Here is an 18991-nt window from a genome sequence, read left to right on the forward strand (position 1 = left end):
GGCTTTCTTGGAGCCCTTCTTGGGCGCGGACTTGGCGGGTTCAGGCATTTTCTCTCCTCGATACTCTGCAGTAACGAATGAGCTGTTCGACCGAGAGCGGCGCTTTTTATACAGGCTGTATGCTAATACCACTGCGCGGGCCCTCGGATCTCATTGGTGGAGCCGCACAGTGGGCCGGACGTTGTGTTGGAGGGAGTTTGTGAACTTTGCTGAAACAGGCGCGCATCTAACAAAGACAGTGGGCTGTGTGATTGTGTCCTCGTTTGCTGACAGTCATTTGTTCTAAATGAGCAGTAAATGTATCATAAGCTCGCTTTGGCAGATATGCATGTTTTAGTTAAGTTCAATGTCTCACTACAGCACACATGAGACTGAACCATTCACTTTTTTATTATCTGGTGTTCATATGTTTTTTTAGCCGTTGATTTTGAATTTAAATTAACATTAAAAATCTTAAAAAGGAGGAAAAAGAAGGTGCACTTCCACCGGGAGGATCAGTGTCTGAAGCAGCATGTTGTTCGTGTAGGATCATTTTCTGTGGGAGAACACAGACATGACCCTTGAATTAGATTGTAGATGACCGTTAGATTAGTTAATGCTGGCAACACTTTCACAACAACGAAATAGTTATGGTGTGACAACACATTCATTTAGTAGCCGAGTGTGTGTAAGTGTTACCGAAATGGTTTGTGTATAAAAAAGATTAATATTTGGTTCCAGCAGTTAAAATATTTTTTCGTTGTAATTTGATGTGGTTCATATTGTGATGCAGGGCTGAGCTGGCCATCGGGCATTTGCCCAGTGGGCCGCTCGTGATTTTTTGTTTTTATGGGCTTTTCTTCCTCATACTCTCAGGGTCTCTGGATTCTGCCCGATCACTTCTGTGATAAATACAGTATTGTGTGTGTATAGTTTCATTCAGTTTATTCAGTCTGCTTTTGGGTCCTGCCTTCATGCGAACTCTGGCTAATGGAGTTGTCAACGTCATCCTGATGTTTGTCAAGCCTAGAAGTGAATCTGATTTAGAAACTGAGGTAACTTGCACAATCCTTTGTCGTGGAATTTTCAGATAAAATAAAGTCTGCAACACAAAAAGTGCTGTGGTCAAGCTATTTATTACTGCATGCATATTGGAGAGGGAATTCATTGTTGTTCTCATTGTGATGGTGTAGTTTTTGTTGTGTATGAGATGCAATTATCTTGGCACAAAGAACCATTTTTTGTTGCATCGCTATTTTCATGATGTTTAGGTGTGATTATCAGCAGCTGTGAGGCCTGCTTTTGAAAACCACGCAAAGGATTTCAGTGAGACATCTACAGCAGTCTGATCCATCTACAAAGTATTTGTTTTAATTGTGTGTAATATTCTGCAAATTTGTAATGTATATTGTTCTAATTATTTTATATGCAAATTTAGAACAAATAAGACTTAAGATATATTATGTCATATTAGGGATGGGTACCGGTGTCCGGTGCCATGATGGCACCGGTTCTGACATAAACGGTAGTAACCAGACCGAAAAGCAGCGCACATTTCGGTGCTTTATTTCGGTGCTTTTTTTTCCTGAGCTGTGATACACTTCTAGCCAATCATTTTACGTTTCCGAGGATAGTAGGCGGGGCCAGGTACGTACGTTCTGTTAGAGCAGAGCTACAGATTAAAAATGTCCAAGGCGAAGCGGTCAAAAGTCTGGCTGTACTTCACAGCAAAAGATGCAAACTCAGCAGCAACAAGTGCTTTAAGCTGATACTGTGATACTGTCAAAGGAGGTAACTCCTCAAATCCGATGAAACACCTGGCGACGCATAGCGTTTTTTTTAAAAGCCGAGAAATGATAGCTTGCTGCGAGACCTCACACCGTGCACGTCGGGTGGGTTGCCAGTTATCGGACCCGGAGCAACATCCCCCAAAAACCCGAAGAGGAGAGTCCTGGCCCCTAGCCCTGCCAGTGTAGCAGAAATGATGAGGATGATGATGCAGCAGCAGCCGTTCTTCTCTGCGTGAGTAGCTTAATGTTGTTCGTGTGTAATTTACGTTGAGTAGGCTAACCACGTTATTACATTAATGCATGTAAGGTGAACTAGCAAACATCATCATAGCTACATGCGGCTGTCTTCTTGTTTGATGGCAGATACTCCCTTCACCCTGGCCAAAAAGGCTAAAATGACCAAAGAAAAAGTGGGAAACAGTTAAACATGAGAGGTTTTTGGACAAAGTTTGTGTTTTTTCCATTGTTTAAGCACTGCTTCCAGCCAAGAGTGATGCCATATATCTTTTTACAAAAAAAACAAAAAAAAAAACAGCTGAACATGAGAGGTTTTTGGACAAAGTTTGTGTTCTCCATTCTTTAAGCACCGGTTCGAGCACCGTTTAAGCACCGGCACCGTTTCAAAAGTACCGATTTGGCACCGGTATCGGATAAAACCTAAACGATACCCATCCCTAGTCATGATGTAATTTTTTGTTGATAGACATTTGTTGCTTTCAGCTGAATGGAGGGCCTACAGCCTTTGTGTTTTATGTTTGTAGTTTTCACGGCGTTCATAAATAAAGCAAAGCGCCCGTCTTGAAGAAGCGTGCCTCTGTTGTCATTTCGGAGTTACGTTGTGGCTATGACAATGCTGCTTAAGTCATAGACTGACTGTTATTAAACAGTTTCCCAAATTATATTATATATATTCAGATTCAGCCTCACTGTCTGAAGAAACATTCCTTCCCATTATCAGACCCTTACATACTGAGCTGGACTAAAGTGAACTACGCCATTGCACTCCATCACCTTCTTTATGCCACAATGCATAGTTGCACACCTGTCAATTAGCTTTCTTAACAGTGTGAAAAAACATTACCTGTCCTTTTATTAACTGCACAAGTAGTGCTGGTCTGTAAGGACATGAAGAGGATGACAAAAGGAGCTGTGTGAGGCTGCTAAAGGCAGCGGATCCCTCACCAGCTGGATTAAAAAGACCACAGGTAACAATAACACACATACCAGTTGTTGCATTGCAGAGGTATTCAAGTATAAAAACAATAATTAAAGCAGTTGCAATGTTTTGGTTCTATAACATTTTATCATTACTTTATTATGGATTAGGTGCAAGAGTTTTAAGTGTGGATAGTTAAATACTATATTAACGCAACAGCAAATTGTGCCTTTTTCGGACAGACGGACAGGAGAGTGATAGATGAGATGAGGAGATGGAAGAGACGCAAAGACTGATTCACTGGCAGAGCCTATTTTATTTCCCACAGTTTTTTTTTAAATTTTTTTATCTGCTGCCTTATAAACACTGTCACCAATCTTTGCATTTTATTATTACCTCGGCACATCATTTTCAACCCCCTGCCTTCAAGGGTGCAGACCCTGAATTGGGATACAGCCAAAGTCTAATGAGTCAACAATGGAAGAAATAATTTCAGAATTGTAACATGGTGCCACCTTGTGACAAAAATAGAACATTTCTTCACCCGTGTACATTTTAAAACATGACATATGTTTTGAGCAAACTAAAGTGCAGAGTTTTCTTGTTTCCATTGCAGTGATTGTAGCTAATTACATTTTTCGGTTGGTTTGTAGTTTTTCAGCCATCAGTGAGGTGTGAGTTGCATTCCTGGCAGTCAGGACGAGCCTGCCCTGACTGCTGGAACAAAAGACTTTAAATAGAAGATAAATGCTCACAGTTTGAGTTGAACTGTTGATCAATGACATGTCTTTGCTTACAGGTGAGGGTCACCATCGGCCTGCAGGATGCACTGTGAGAGCAGATACAGACATGCACACATGCATGCACTAAAATTAAAAATATATTCTTTGTAAGATTTTTCTTCTGTATTTCCTCAGTATCTGCCATGGCCTCATTTCTGTGTGCGCAGATGTTTACAGAGGGGGAAGTACAAATACTTTGTGACTGTGCTTAAGTATAATTTTCAATTGAGGTATGTCTACTCTTATTGAGTAGTTTTTTAATGAGTAATTTTTTACTTTCACTCTCTACATTTAGAAAAAAATATATCTATTATTTTTACTTCTTACATTTACATAACAAAACAGACTCATTACTTTTGCTTTAACACATTCGAGGGGACCTTTTTCGTGTCACACTAAACTGATTTTAGCTTAAACAGAAACACATAAAAAGGAAATCCTGTTCCTGTATTAATCACTAGCGGATGCCACATAAAAAGAGATGATGTGTGGTAAAGTCAGGGCCTAAAAGTGGAAATTCTTTTTTCTTTTTGCGACAACATCGGAACAACTGCGGGTCTCCGTAATCAAACATAAACTGTTTCTGTGCAGTTTGTCTCACAGTGTATTGTGGCTGAAGGTCGAGCAGCTTGGTGGCGTCTCCACACACCTACTGTTGTTCATTTCTAATTTTAAAGCTCCACATTAGATCTCTTAAGCTTTAAACTGCATATGTTAAAACTTTACAGGTTACTTCGTGCATTCAGCTATGACGGTCAACCACAGCCTGAAAAGGAGACAAGGAAATCACTTTAGTTTGTTGTTAGATCATAGAGGAAATATTTTTACTGGTTTAATAGAAATTCTTGGTGCTAAATAGCCTGTAAATGCTGCTCCTGCTTTTCCTGCATAAGGTTCCAGCATTACTAGATTTCAAACTACAACACCTACCTTCTTGTGTCTTCCCACACATTTATTCTGTTTTGTTGGAACCATCATACATCTATATACTCTATCTCAGATTTAAACTGGGGGTGGGTGTAGTGTAGCATAACTTAAGCAGCAAGTAAGGTGATAAGTAAATAACATTAGCAGATGATTGAAGTGTGTGTTGTTTTTTGTTTTTTTTTGTTGTTTTTATTTTTAAGCATACTTTATTGCTGGCATCTCCGATTAACCATAAAATAATCAATCAGGCATGCAAAAATCCCACTTGCTTTATACAGGACTTTGCCCACACCTGACCTCATTAGACTCTACCATTGAAACAAATAGGTCAGACCAAACAATACAATTCTAAACAAAGAACAGGAATGAGATTATGCATGAAATGGACAAACTCATTTACTCAGCTACATGGTTTGTAAAGTAAAACACTGCATACAATATAACTCAAAAGGCTACTTTAAAGAAAATCAAACAATACTATACAAAATGAAAAACCTCTCTCTCACTGCGCGGGCCCTCGGATCTCATTGGTGGAGCCGCACAGTGGGCCGGACGTTGTGTTGGAGGGAGTTTGTGAACTGTGCTGAAACAGGCGCGCATCTAACAAAGACAGTGAGCTGTGTGATTGTGTCCTCGTTTGCTGAGACAGTCATTTGTTCTAAATGAGCAGTAAATGTATTTCCAACTAAGCAAATCGCTTTGGCTCTGCATAGTTTTAGTTAAGTTCAATGTCTCACTACAGCACACATGAGACTGAACCATTCACTTTTTTATTATCTGGTGTTCATATGTTTTTTTAGCCGTTGATTTTGAATTTAAATTAACATTAAAAATCTTAAAAAGGAGGAAAAAGAAGGTGCACTTCCACCGGGAGGATCAGTGTCTGAAGCAGCATGTTGTTCGTGTAGGATCATTTTCTGTGGGAGAACACAGACATGACCCTTGAATTAGATTGTAGATGACCGTTAGATTAGTTAATGCTGGCAACACTTTCACAACAACGAAATAGTTATGGTGTGACAACACATTCATTTAGTAGCCGAGTGTGTGTAAGTGTTACCGAAATGGTTTATGTATAAAAAAGATTAATATTTGGTTCCAGCAGTTAAAATATTTTTTTCGTTGTAATTTGATGTGGTTCATATTGTGATGCAGGGCTGAGCTGGCCATCGGGCATTTGCCCAGTGGGCCGCTCGTGATTTTTTGTTTTTATGGGCTTTTCTTCCTCATACTCTCAGGGTCTCTGGATTCTGCCCCATCACTTCTGTGATAAATACAGTATTGTGTGTGTATAGTTTCATTCAGTTTATTCAGTCTGCTTTTGGGTCCTGCCTTCATGCGAACTCTGGCTAATGGAGTTGTCAACGTCATCCTGATGTTTGTCAAGCCTAGAAGTGAATCTGATTTAGAAACTGAGGTAACTTGCACAATCCTTTGTCATGGAATTTTCAGATAAAATAAAGTCTGCAACACAAAAAGTGCTGTGGTCAAGCTATTTATTACTGCATGCATATTGGAGAGGGAATTCATTGTTGTTCTCATTGTGATGGTGTAGTTTTTGTTGTGTATGAGATGCAATTATCTTGGCACAAAGAACCATTTTTTGTTGTATCGCTATTTTCATGATGTTTAGGTGTGATTATCAGCAGCTGTGAGGCCTGCTTTTGAAAACCACGCAAAGGATTTCAGTGAGACATCTACAGCAGTCTGATCCATCTACAAAGTATTTGTTTTAATTGTGTGTAATATTCTGCAAATTTGTAATGTATATTGTTCTAATTATTTTATATGCAAATTTAGAACAAATAAGACTATAAGATTATTATTATGGTCATGATTAGGGATGGGTACCGGTGTCCGGTGCCATGATGGCACCGGTTCTGACATAAACGGTAGTAACCAGACCGAAAAGCAGCGCACATTTCGGTGCTTTATTTCGGTGCTTTTTTTTCCTGAGCTGTGATACACTTTAGATTCTAGCCAATCATTTTACGTTTCCCAGGATAGTAGGCGGGGCCAGGTACGTACGTTCTGTTAGAGCAGAGCTACAGATTAAAAATGTCCAAGGCGAAGCGGTCAAAAGTCTGGCTGTACTTCACAGCAAAAGATGCAAACTCAGCAGCAACAAGTGCTTTAAGCTGATACTGTGATACTGTCAAAGGAGGTAACTCCTCAAATCCGATGAAACACCTGGCGACGCATAGCGTTTTTTTTAAAAGCCGAGAAATGATAGCTTGCTGCGAGACCTCACACCGTGCACGTCGGGTGGGTTGCCAGTTATCGGACCCGGAGCAACATCCCCCAAAAACCCGAAGAGGAGAGTCCTGGCCCCTAGCCCTGCCAGTGTAGCAGAAATGATGAGGATGATGATGCAGCAGCAGCCGTTCTTCTCTGCGTGAGTAGCTTAATGTTGTTCGTGTGTAATTTACGTTGAGTAGGCTAACCACGTTATTACATTAATGCATGTAAGGTGAACTAGCAAACATCATCATAGCTACATGCGGCTGTCTTCTTGTTTGATGGCAGATACTCCCTTCACCCTGGCCAAAAAGGCTAAAATGACCAAAGAAAAAGTGGGAAACAGTTAAACATGAGAGGTTTTTGGACAAAGTTTGTGTTTTTTCCATTGTTTAAGCACTGCTTCCAGCCAAGAGTGATGCCATATATCTTTTTACAAAAAAAACAAAAAAAAAAACAGCTGAACATGAGAGGTTTTTGGACAAAGTTTGTGTTCTCCATTCTTTAAGCACCGGTTCGAGCACCGTTTAAGCACCGGCACCGTTTCAAAAGTACCGATTTGGCACCGGTATCGGATAAAACCTAAACGATACCCATCCCTAGTCATGATGTAATTTTTTGTTGATAGACATTTGTTGCTTTCAGCTGAATGGAGGGCCTACAGCCTTTGTGTTTTATGTTTGTAGTTTTCACGGCGTTCATAAATAAAGCAAAGCGCCCGTCTTGAAGAAGCCGTGCCTCTGTTGTCATTTCGGAGTTACGTTGTGGCTATGACAATGCTGCTTAAGTCATAGACTGACTGTTATTAAACAGTTTCCCAAATTATATTATATATATTCAGATTCAGCCTCACTGTCTGAAGAAACATTCCTTCCCATTATCAGACCCTTACATACTGAGCTGGACTAAAGTGAACTACGCCATTGCACTCCATCACCTTCTTTATGCCACAATGCATAGTTGCACACCTGTCAATTAGCTTTCTTAACAGTGTGAAAAAACATTACCTGTCCTTTTATTAACTGCACAAGTAGTGCTGGTCTGTAAGGACATGAAGAGGATGACAAAAGGAGCTGTGTGAGGCTGCTAAAGGCAGCGGATCCCTCACCAGCTGGATTAAAAAGACCACAGGTAACAATAACACACATACCAGTTGTTGCATTGCAGAGGTATTCAAGTATAAAAACAATAATAAACACAATTGTAATGTTTTATTTTAATAACTTATTTTTATCATTGCTTTATTATGGGTCAGGTGCAAGAGTTTTCAAGTGTGGATAGTTAAATACTAAATTAACGCAACAGCAAATTGTGCCTTTTTTGGACAGACGGACAGGAGAGTGATAGATGAGATGAGGAGATGGAAGAGACGCAAAGACTGATTCACTGGCAGAGCCTAGTTTATTTCCCACAGTTTTTTTTTAAATTTTTTTATCTGCTGCCTTATAAACACTGTCACCAATCTTTGCATTTTATTATTACCTCGGCACATCATTTTCAACCCCCTGCCTTCAAGGGTGCAGACCCTGAATTGGGATACAGCCAAAGTCTAATGAGTCAACAATGGAAGAAATAATTTCAGAATTGTAACATGGTGCCACCTTGTGACAAAAATAGAACATTTCTTCACCCGTGTACATTTTAAAACATGACATATGTTTTGAGCAAACTAAAGTGCAGAGTTTTCTTGTTTCCATTGCAGTGATTGTAGCTAATTACATTTTTCGGTTGGTTTGTAGTTTTTCAGCCATCAGTGAGGTGTGAGTTGCATTCCTGGCAGTCAGGACGAGCCTGCCCTGACTGCTGGAACAAAAGACTTTAAATAGAAGATAAATGCTCACAGTTTGAGTTGAACTGTTGATCAATGACATGTCTTTGCTTACAGGTGAGGGTCACCATCGGCCTGCAGGATGCACTGTGAGAGCAGATACAGACATGCACACATGCATGCACTAAAATTAAAAATATATTCTTTGTAAGATTTTTCTTCTGTATTTCCTCAGTATCTGCCATGGCCTCATTTCTGTGTGCGCAGATGTTTACAGAGGGGGAAGTACAAATACTTTGTGACTGTGCTTAAGTATAATTTTCAATTGAGGTATGTCTACTCTTATTGAGTAGTTTTTTAATGAGTAATTTTTTACTTTCACTCTCTACATTTAGAAAAAAATATATCTATTATTTTTACTTCTTACATTTACATAACAAAACAGACTCATTACTTTTGCTTTAACACATTCGAGGGGACCTTTTTCGTGTCACACTAAACTGATTTTAGCTTAAACAGAAACACATAAAAAGGAAATCCTGTTCCTGTATTAATCACTAGCGGATGCCACATAAAAAGAGATGATGTGTGGTAAAGTCAGGGCCTAAAAGTGGAAATTCTTTTTTCTTTTTGCGACAACATCGGAACAACTGCGGGTCTCCGTAATCAAACATAAACTGTTTCTGTGCAGTTTGTCTCACAGTGTATTGTGGCTGAAGGTCGAGCAGCTTGGTGGCGTCTCCACACACCTACTGTTGTTCATTTCTAATTTTAAAGCTCCACATTAGATCTCTTAAGCTTTAAACTGCATATGTTAAAACTTTACAGGTTACTTCGTGCATTCAGCTATGACGGTCAACCACAGCCTGAAAAGGAGACAAGGAAATCACTTTAGTTTGTTGTTAGATCATAGAGGAAATATTTTTACTGGTTTAATAGAAATTCTTGGTGCTAAATAGCCTGTAAATGCTGCTCCTGCTTTTCCTGCATAAGGTTCCAGCATTACTAGATTTCAAACTACAACACCTACCTTCTTGTGTCTTCCCACACATTTATTCTGTTTTGTTGGAACCATCATACATCTATATACTCTATCTCAGATTTAAACTGGGGGTGGGTGTAGTGTAGCATAACTTAAGCAGCAAGTAAGGTGATAAGTAAATAACATTAGCAGATGATTGAAGTGTGTGTTTTTTTTTTTGTTTTTTTTTTGTTGTTTTTATTTTTAAGCATACTTTATTGCTGGCATCTCCGATTAACCATAAAATAATCAATCAGGCATGCAAAAATCCCACTTGCTTTATACAGGACTTTGCCCACACCTGACCTCATTAGACTCTACCATTGAAACAAATAGGTCAGACCAAACAATACAATTCTAAACAAAGAACAGGAATGAGATTATGCATGAAATGGACAAACTCACTTACTCAGCTAAATGGTTTGTAAAGTAAAACACATACAATATAACTCAAAAGGCTACTTTAAAGAAAATAAACAATACTATACAAAATGAAAAACCCTCCACTTGGTTACACCCAATGATGCAATCATTGACCTCATGACCCTATATAAACAGGAAGCACTGGGCGGCCCTTCCCATAATACCTGTCTTAAATATTGGACCTGAATAAACAACATGGACAACATGGTAAGTATAACCAAAGCAACGTAAAAAAACATAATTTACCAGACATTTGCTTGTGAACAGAAGAAAATTCAAATGACCTGATGGTTAGTAGTGTTTGCTTTAAAACACATGCATGGATGTAAAGGATGTAACTACTGCTACCACAAACAAAACCCGGGATAGTGTGTGTTAAGAGAAGTTACACCAGCAATGTCTAAATTAAAGCATTATGGCTGACTGTAAAATAACAAAGAAATAAATTATCAATATGGTTAAGGGACAAGTGGTAAATGAGTTTCCACTTTGTCACAGTGGGAACACAGCAAATAGATGGCTCTAGCTGCATAGGTTCTTATGGGTCCGGGATCTGTGACCCAGCATTTTGAGTTTATTTTGTATTTTTGATTTCTTATGTTAAATTGGAATTCTATTAAGTGCTTGTGTTGTTATCATTAGTTAGGATTTAGTTGATTGAGTCTCCTTGTTTATGAGTTTTTTCTGATTGTTGTGTTATTTCCTTGTCTATGTAGGTTCTCCTTGTGTCTCTGTCCTCTGTGTCCGTCTCCCTCTCTATGTCTCTTGTGTTGAGTTGCGTGTCTCAGTTCATGTCCCTCCGTGTTTTATTTTGAAGAGTCTCATGTTTCCATCTTCAGTGTGTTTAGTTTTATTTCTCCTTGTGGTGTCATGATCATTTGTGTCAGCTGTGTCTCCCTAGGTGATCCACCTTTGTGTCTTACTGTTCTTTGCCAGGTTCTCTGTTTGGTTTCATGTCTAGTCACAGCAAGTCTCAGAGTTCTTCCTTCTGTTCAGGTTCATGGTTGTTTTAGTTCAGTTCATAGTTCCATAGTTGCATGTTCCTGTTCAGTTTCATGTTCTTGTCCATCGTCATTGTTTAGTTAGTTTAGTTCTGTCCCAGTTTAGGTTTCAGTTTAGTTTCACCCTTGTTTCATCTTGCATTATTCTCCTATTTTGTATCAGCTGCAATAAAGGCTTGCTTTTTGTTAAACTTTAGTTTGTTTCTCCCGTGTCTGTGTTCTGGGTCAGTTTCCTAAATACACTCGCGTATGATACTTTATTAATAAAGTTGGCAGTGATTTTTGAACATGTGGTGATTTCTTTTGTGTTTTAGATAGCAGAGTGCAGACAGTAGACAGGAGTTTGGGGAGAGTGTAAGGGGAAATGACACACAAGCAGTCAAGGCAGATTCAAACCCAGGCCCTGCAGCGAGGACTCTAGCCTATCATACATGTGTAACCTGCTCAACCAATATAACAACACTGTAAATTAAGTCTGGCAGTGAGTTAGTGAGAGTTAGTGACAGTGAGTCAAACCAACTCCTTCCTCCTCCAACTAGAGAAAGGCTTTGTGTACGCTTCTTTGGAGTTCTTAGACATTCTAAAGGTTCTGGTGAGTCGTTCCTACTTTAATAACTGGTAAATTTCACTGAAGTCCAAAACAACTCTCAAGCCACTGGGAAGGAGACAACAGATGTATTTTATTTAATACTGTATTGGAATAATCTCAAAATGCACATCAAAAAAAATTACAATTGATTTAGAAATAAATAAATGAATTCATTAATATTCCTCTTAATTTCTAAGAAAACAGTCAGCTTTGACATGTGGTGTTTTTTGTGGATTTTAGATAGCACAGTGTAGGAAGTAGACAGAAGGGTGGGGAAAGTGTGAGGGGAAATGATGCAGGAAATGTGTTATTTCCTTTTTGTTCCTTCTCTCAAGCTCAGGAAATGGTCTGAGGCAAATTCAAACCCAAGACCTGCAGTAAGGACTCTAATTTTTTCCATCTCCTAAGTTGCTGAGAGGTTGTTGCTGTTGTTGTTGCTTATAAGTTCAGTTTGTAAGATTTCTACGTGGGGTGATTTGATCAGATATTTTTAGTTTTATATCAACTGTGCCATTTTTTTTCTGTATTTAGTATTGCATAATTTCAAAATGCAACAACACAATAATGACGGTGATTTATAAATATTCAATTCAATTCAATTTTATTTATATAGCGCCAAATCACAACAAAAGTCTCCTCAAGGCGCTTCATAGATACAGAGAAAAACCCAACAATCATATGACCCCCTATGAGCAAGCACTTTGGCGACAGTGGGAAGGAAAAACTCCCTTTTAACAGGAAGAAACCTCCGGCAGAACCAGGCTCAGGGAGGGGCGGCCATCTGCTGCGACCGGTTGGGGTGAGAGAAGGAAGACAGGATAAAGACATGCTGTGGAAGAGAGACAGAGGTTAATAATAGATATGATTCAATGCAGAGAGGTCTATTAATACATAGTGAGTGAGAAAGGTGACTGGAAAGGAAAAACTCAATGCATCATGGGAATCCCCCGGCAGCCTACATCTATTGCAGCATAACTAAGGGAGGATTCAGCCCTAACTATATGCTTTAGCAAAAAGGAAAGTTTTAAGCCTAATCTTAAAAGTAGAGATAGTGTCTGTCTCCCGAATCCAAACTGGAAGCTGGTTCCACAGAAGAGGGGCCTGAAAACTGAAGGCTCTGCCTCCCATTCTACTTTTAAATACTCTAGGAACAACAAGTAGGCCTGCAGAGCGAGAGCGAAGTGCTCTAATAGGGTGATATGGTACTACAAGGTCATTAAGATAAGATGGGGCCTGATTATTTAAGACCTTGTATGTGAGGAGCAGGATTTTGAATTCATATGTTTCATTATCACACCATCATCCTTATTAGGGTGTGATGAAAGCATCTAAAACATGTTGAAGGAAGTGATAAAACGGAAACAACTGATTAAGTAATAGCTGTTTTCTGATGAACTGACAGACAGAGTAAAGAGTCAGACGCTGTTCTTAAGTTTAACAATTTTTCTGCATCAAGATCAAAGTCAGAATGAAAATCCTCCATTTTCTTTTCTTCTGCTTCTTGTCAGGTGAGGACTGATGATGTGATTTTTTTTCCTTAATGGTGCTTTTTAATTTTGAAAACGTACCTTTGTAAAATACATATATTTACATAGAATAGATAATGTTGTGATTGTCTATCTTTATTTTACTTTTTTTTTTTTCATCTGATAGACACAGCTGTGCTTGTCAAAGCAAAACACAATATTTGGTCTGCAGCTGAAGGAGCAAATGGCACACTTAACTGCAACTTACCTTTGTCTGGAAGCACAAAGTTCTTCTGTAGGGAAAAATGTGAGCGAGCAGAAGATATCCTCATTAAAACAGATGGAAGCTCAGCTCAGAGTGGGAGATTCAGCACGAAGTATAAAGAAAGATTTTCAGGAAAAGGAACTGTATTTTTGTTCTTCACACACATGATCAAGTCTGACTCAGGAATGTACAGGTGTGGTTTGGGAAGCTCTTCTGTTCCAGATTCATACTATGACTTTGAGGTCAGAGTTTCAAATGGTGAGTTTGTAGTAAAGGTGACTGAAATTCAAAATGTGGAGATTTTCATAGTATGAAGGTAAAATTTTGCATGGCTTAATTTGTTTTACAACAAAAAACTGTTGATTCTGAGAGGATCAGATCTTTTTCTACATTTGACTTATTTAATATGAAATGATAACTCTGTTTATATCTGATCTAGGAAATAAAAACATAATATCACAGCTTACAGGTTCAGTTCAGACTAATTAATGTTCTTCTATTTCACAGGTCTGAGTAAAATGGTTGGTTTTTATCACACAGAAACTGAAGGAAACGAAATCACATTGGCATGTTCCAATAACACATATGGACACAGGAAGTTCTTTTGTAAGAATCAGTGTAAGAATGAAGGGGAGATCCTCATTGACACAACTAATAACAAATCTGAGAGTGGCAGATACAGCATTGAATACAGACCAGGATCTACATTTGGACTGTATGCAACCATCACACAGCTGACCAAGTCAGACACAGGAGAGTACATCTGTGGGTATGGAAACCCTCTGTCTCCAGATTCATACGGCAGTGATGATATTCTTGTCAATGATGGCAAGTATTTTTTTCAAAATGGCAAAAACATTTTTCAGATTCCATGTGCCTTAAATACTACTAATATTAATAGACGATTACAACTCGGAAAGTAAAATAAACGGAATAAATAAACAACACAACAACAATACATAAAATCATGACACTTTTGGTGAGTTTGAGAATATGAGATTCTTGCTACTGCCAAAGATCAGCTGATACACTGCGTGAGAGATCATTATACATTTCTAACATCAGAGGGATTGAGAAACAAACAATAAGTGTCCATGTTTTTGTTGTTGAAGATTTCCCAGTTTAACATGTAACAGTACTAGCTAAACCCGACTTTGTTTTACTTTATCAGAAAGATTTTTGTTATGTACAAAATGCTGCATTTTGTGTTTGAGAAGTGGTTGTATTTGACAGTATGAGAGTATTTTAATTATCATACTGTATTTGTCTGTATATCGATTACTTTTGTGTATGTTTTTATTGTTCACAGATTCAAACACACCTGTTTCCACACCACAAACAGCAACCCAAAGTAGAAGTGTCACTGCAGGAGTCTCTACACATTGTCCTGACTGCTCCTGGCTTGTGGTTGTGCGTGCGTCCTTGGCTGGTATTTTGCTAATGGCTATTTTCCTCATGCTCTTCTACATTAGTAAGACAAGAGGAACTTTGGACTGAACACCAGAGAAAATGACACAAACATTTTCAAAGTGTAGATTGCATGAAACTGTGATGTTGCATGATCTTATTGAAAATCAATTTTGCATCTCAAGTTTTAAGTTTTTTGGATTTTTTTTCAGTAATCTGTTGGGTATGAGAACTAGGATCCAACCTCCTAACAGGAAAAGTCCAAAAGCAAAAAGTAAAGCAAAGTAAAGATGAAATTTGGCCATTTACTCTCAGAGGTTATCTCCTTTCTCCACGTCTGTTTCGTTTTCATGTTGTTCGACCTCTGAGCTTTCATGATCGCCTTCCACATAAACTGCTTCACTATGCTTTATTTTGTTCCTGTTATTCATATGCATGCATGCTTTGGCGTACTTAATTGCAGAGGTGTGAAGTAACAAAGTTCAAATACTTCATTACAATTTTCAGGTATCTTTACTTTTTATGTGTTTATGTGATTCTGATCACTTTTAAAAAGACCTTTGCAACTTGAGTAGCTCTATGTTAAATGTTAGCAATTGAGAGTGATTTTTTCATAAAGAACTGAGCTGATGTACTAGGTTGCCTCTTTATCCACCATTGTTTAATTTTCATATTTTTAGCATATTTCTGTAATTTTACGATCATCTCCCATGTAATTTACATCCCTGTGTTCCTAGCTCCATAGTAGCTTAATATTAAATGTGGCAAGTAAAACCGATTCAATGTTATGATAAAGAAGAACATAAACACATTTTCAAAAATGCAAAATAATTTCATGTTTCCTTAAATTAGAATTAGACAATACAGAGTGCTCTACAATGATGAGTCGGTGCTATTCAAGAAAACAAGAAACAACAAAACAAACAGGGTAAATACAATTGCTAGTTGCAGCAGGAGACTGATTAAGGGATGTCCAAATGGTCAACAGTATTTACTAAACAGTTTTCTCGAAATGTGGTAGCTGATCCTGATGAGGATAAGTGGAAGAGGATGAACAGATGGATGGAATTCTGAGCCATGACAGCAGCCTCGATCCAGAGGGGATGAAGTCAGGTGTAAAAACATGAAAATGACTGAACATGTCACTGTCAAATAGCAGCCGATAGTGACTTATTACCCAGGCTGGTCTCATAGCAGGGCTTTTACATAAGCAGCTACTTTGTTGATCCCTTTTTTTTTTTTTCTTTGGTTTTTTTTTTAATAAATGATTGTTATGTTCAGGTGTCCAATCAATCTGTATTCATTAAGGTAGCTGGTAATAAACTGTTCACACACCACATTTAGACCAGATTAAAAAAATCTGAAATTAATTTGTGATTAATCGCAAGTTAATTATGGACAATCATGTTCTTAATTGCGATAAAGAAATAATAGTCACATTTCTGTTTACTGTTTCTTCATTAAGTCTCACATAAATGCTGCATTTTTAACATTAACACTCAGCTACCAGTTAGAGCTGAAATGAGTCTGCCTGTCCAGATGGTGGCGCAGTAAGCTCACTTTTTCCTGCTCTGTTACAGAGAATACAAAACTCAAAAAGCTGCAGACCATCTTCTTCCTGTGATAAGAAACAGCTTCATTACTGGAAGAGTTGGAGGAACACAGCAAATCTTCATTTGCACACCGTTATTTATTTACTAATAAATAATAATAAATTGAAGTCAACTAAGGGTTTAAATGCACACAGGGCAAAAAAAGAGACAAAAATAAAACAGAACAAACACAGAGAAAGAGACACACAAACTTGACAGGGACAAAAAGGAAAACAAACATGAAGCTGAAACTGACTAAACATATGAGGGTACATAAGAACAACAGGCAAATTTTTACTCTAACACAGAGACATTCATGGCTCACCACAAAACAAATCATCCAGGTGAAGGACAAGGAGCCCAAAACAGTTAGCAGTTTATGTGTAATTCTGTTATTATGTATTTCTTTATCCTTCTTCTGTAGAGGTGAAGGGGCGCTGCTCTTGCGGCGACCAGCAGGCTGTCTCTGTCTGTCAGTGTCAGTGTTTTAACTTATTTTACTTCATTCTTTTATTCTTTTATTTTTTGAGCCTGAGGAAATCCTATAGCATTGGCTTGTGCTTTGTGGAACTTCTTTTAACAAAGATGGGTTTTTTATTTCGCATGGTTTTACTAGCAATCCTGATGGTTGTTTGGAGTCATACTCCCAAACAATTACATACTCACGGGAGTTTCTTCTGGATCTTCGGTGGAAGGGCCCGTCTCTGGACTCTTTTCACCCTCCAGTGTTTTCCAGCTCTGGATTATCCAGTAACCACAGGGGCACTTTTGTTTTTAACAGAGTCAAAGCTAGGAAGTGGGTTAAGAAGGGAGGCTTACGTCAGCGATTGCGGAAGCAAATGCGATACAGTCGTATTCCTTTACCATCAATAATCCGCGCTAATGTGCAGTCTCTGAGGAGTAAATTGGACGAACTGCATTTGAATGTCGCACACTTACGTGACTACAGGCATACATGTCTAATGGCATTCACAGAGACTTGGCTCAAGGATTCTGACCCTGATTGTTCTCTGGAACAAAATGGCTTTGGGTTTCCCATATGTTTGGATAGAGATCCCGGAGCTACCCAGAAATCTCAAGCAGGAGGGGTGTGTTTGTATATAAATCAGAAATGGTGTAAAAACATGACTGTTCGTAGACAAGTGTGTCTGCCTGACATTGAGCTCCTCTCTGTGTCTTTGAGGCCGTTTTATCTGCTGAGGGAATAAAATACAAGGATAAGATAGAGGCGGAGATGGGTAGCAATAACTTAAGAGTGGCCTGGGCAGGCATGAAACACATGACTGGTCACTGTTACAGTGACTGTAATAAGATAAGTCTCCCTGGTTTTAGTTCTGATTCTCAGTTAGCCAATGAGCTGAATAGATTTTATTTTTTTTTTTTTTTTTTTTTTTTTTTTTTGCCTGTCCCGTTTGGCTCTTTTGCCATCAGAATTGTTGTCTAAAGGCAAAGAAAGATACCCAACGGATTTACTTTACCAAACTGACCATCCCAGCCTTGCCGTAATGGTCCATTTGATTCACCTTTTATTGTTTATTTTATTTTCACTTACTGAATACGGGACAGACTTGACTGGGGGAAAGAAGGGGAGAAAGAAAGAGGGAAAGAGAAACAGCTGAGAAGAGGGACGGGGGAGAAGGGCAAAAGACAAAAACCAACAAAACGGGCAGAGGAAAAAAAAATGCATATATCAATCACCTGGATCACCTGCTGAGAAAGAAAAAAGAAAGCAAGCAGAAGAGAACAAGAGTAATAGAATAAACAACATCACAATGATATATGTGAATATGACAGTAAATACTAAATATTAAACATTATTGTGCAGCACATAAGATCAACAGAACACAGTGTGCTTTGAGGTAGGAGCCAAAAAGGGTGTAGTTTGTGGGTGTGATCACCCGTGTGTACACCTGTGAGCATGGACGCGCTTGTTTTTTGTTTTTTTAAAAGGTTCCTTCATGTAATAATCTGCTAGAGGGTGTGGGGGGGCCACAGCCCCGTCCTCCAGGGCGTGAGGCAGGTGTGGAGGAGATCAAAACTCCAGACATCCAGAGGCCCCCAGAACACAAGAGACCAAGGAAGACCAACAGAGGGGCAGCTGCGCCACTGTCCCGGAAAGAGCTGAGGAGAGTCCCAGATGAGGGCTCACTCAGCAGCCACGGAGCAGAAGCCAGGGGGAGTTGCAGTGACGAGCCCGTGAGCTCCGCCGGCAGCCAGCTGCGCCTGAGTGACCGAGCCCCAGGCCGAGAGGCCGGGGGCACCCCACCTCCGAAGTGGCCCGAGCGAGCCCCAGGCTCCAGGCCCCGATAAGCGGCCGCCAAGGAGTGAGCCGGTGTGTACCTGGACGCCCATCCCCGGACACAAAGAACCACCAACGCACCGATGTCTGAGGGGGTCCGCCACTGGCAGGGGAAGTGGTGGTAGGGGGAGATAGGCCTCCAAACCTTGGAGGGCCTGAGATGTCCCCAGAGAGGTGGCGCCTGACACCCAACCTGACATATAGACACAGACATACAGGCACACACAGATACAAACATCCATTCCCACCCTCATGCTCTCATATGCACTTACTCCACACTCAACCAAC

General features: G+C 39.3%; 1 pseudogene; it reads right to left on the reverse strand.

Annotated features, from left to right (window-relative positions):
* LOC102292069 overlaps positions 1 to 63 on the reverse strand; it is a 459-nt pseudogene extending 396 nt beyond the window's left edge.
* Between the last annotated feature and the right edge of the window lie 18928 nt (positions 64 to 18991).

The sequence above is a fragment of the Haplochromis burtoni genome, unplaced genomic scaffold (genome assembly GCF_018398535.1).
Source record: "Haplochromis burtoni strain Fernald_Lab_line unplaced genomic scaffold, NCSU_Asbu1 Contig_694, whole genome shotgun sequence".
NCBI lineage: Eukaryota > Metazoa > Chordata > Actinopteri > Cichliformes > Cichlidae > Haplochromis > Haplochromis burtoni.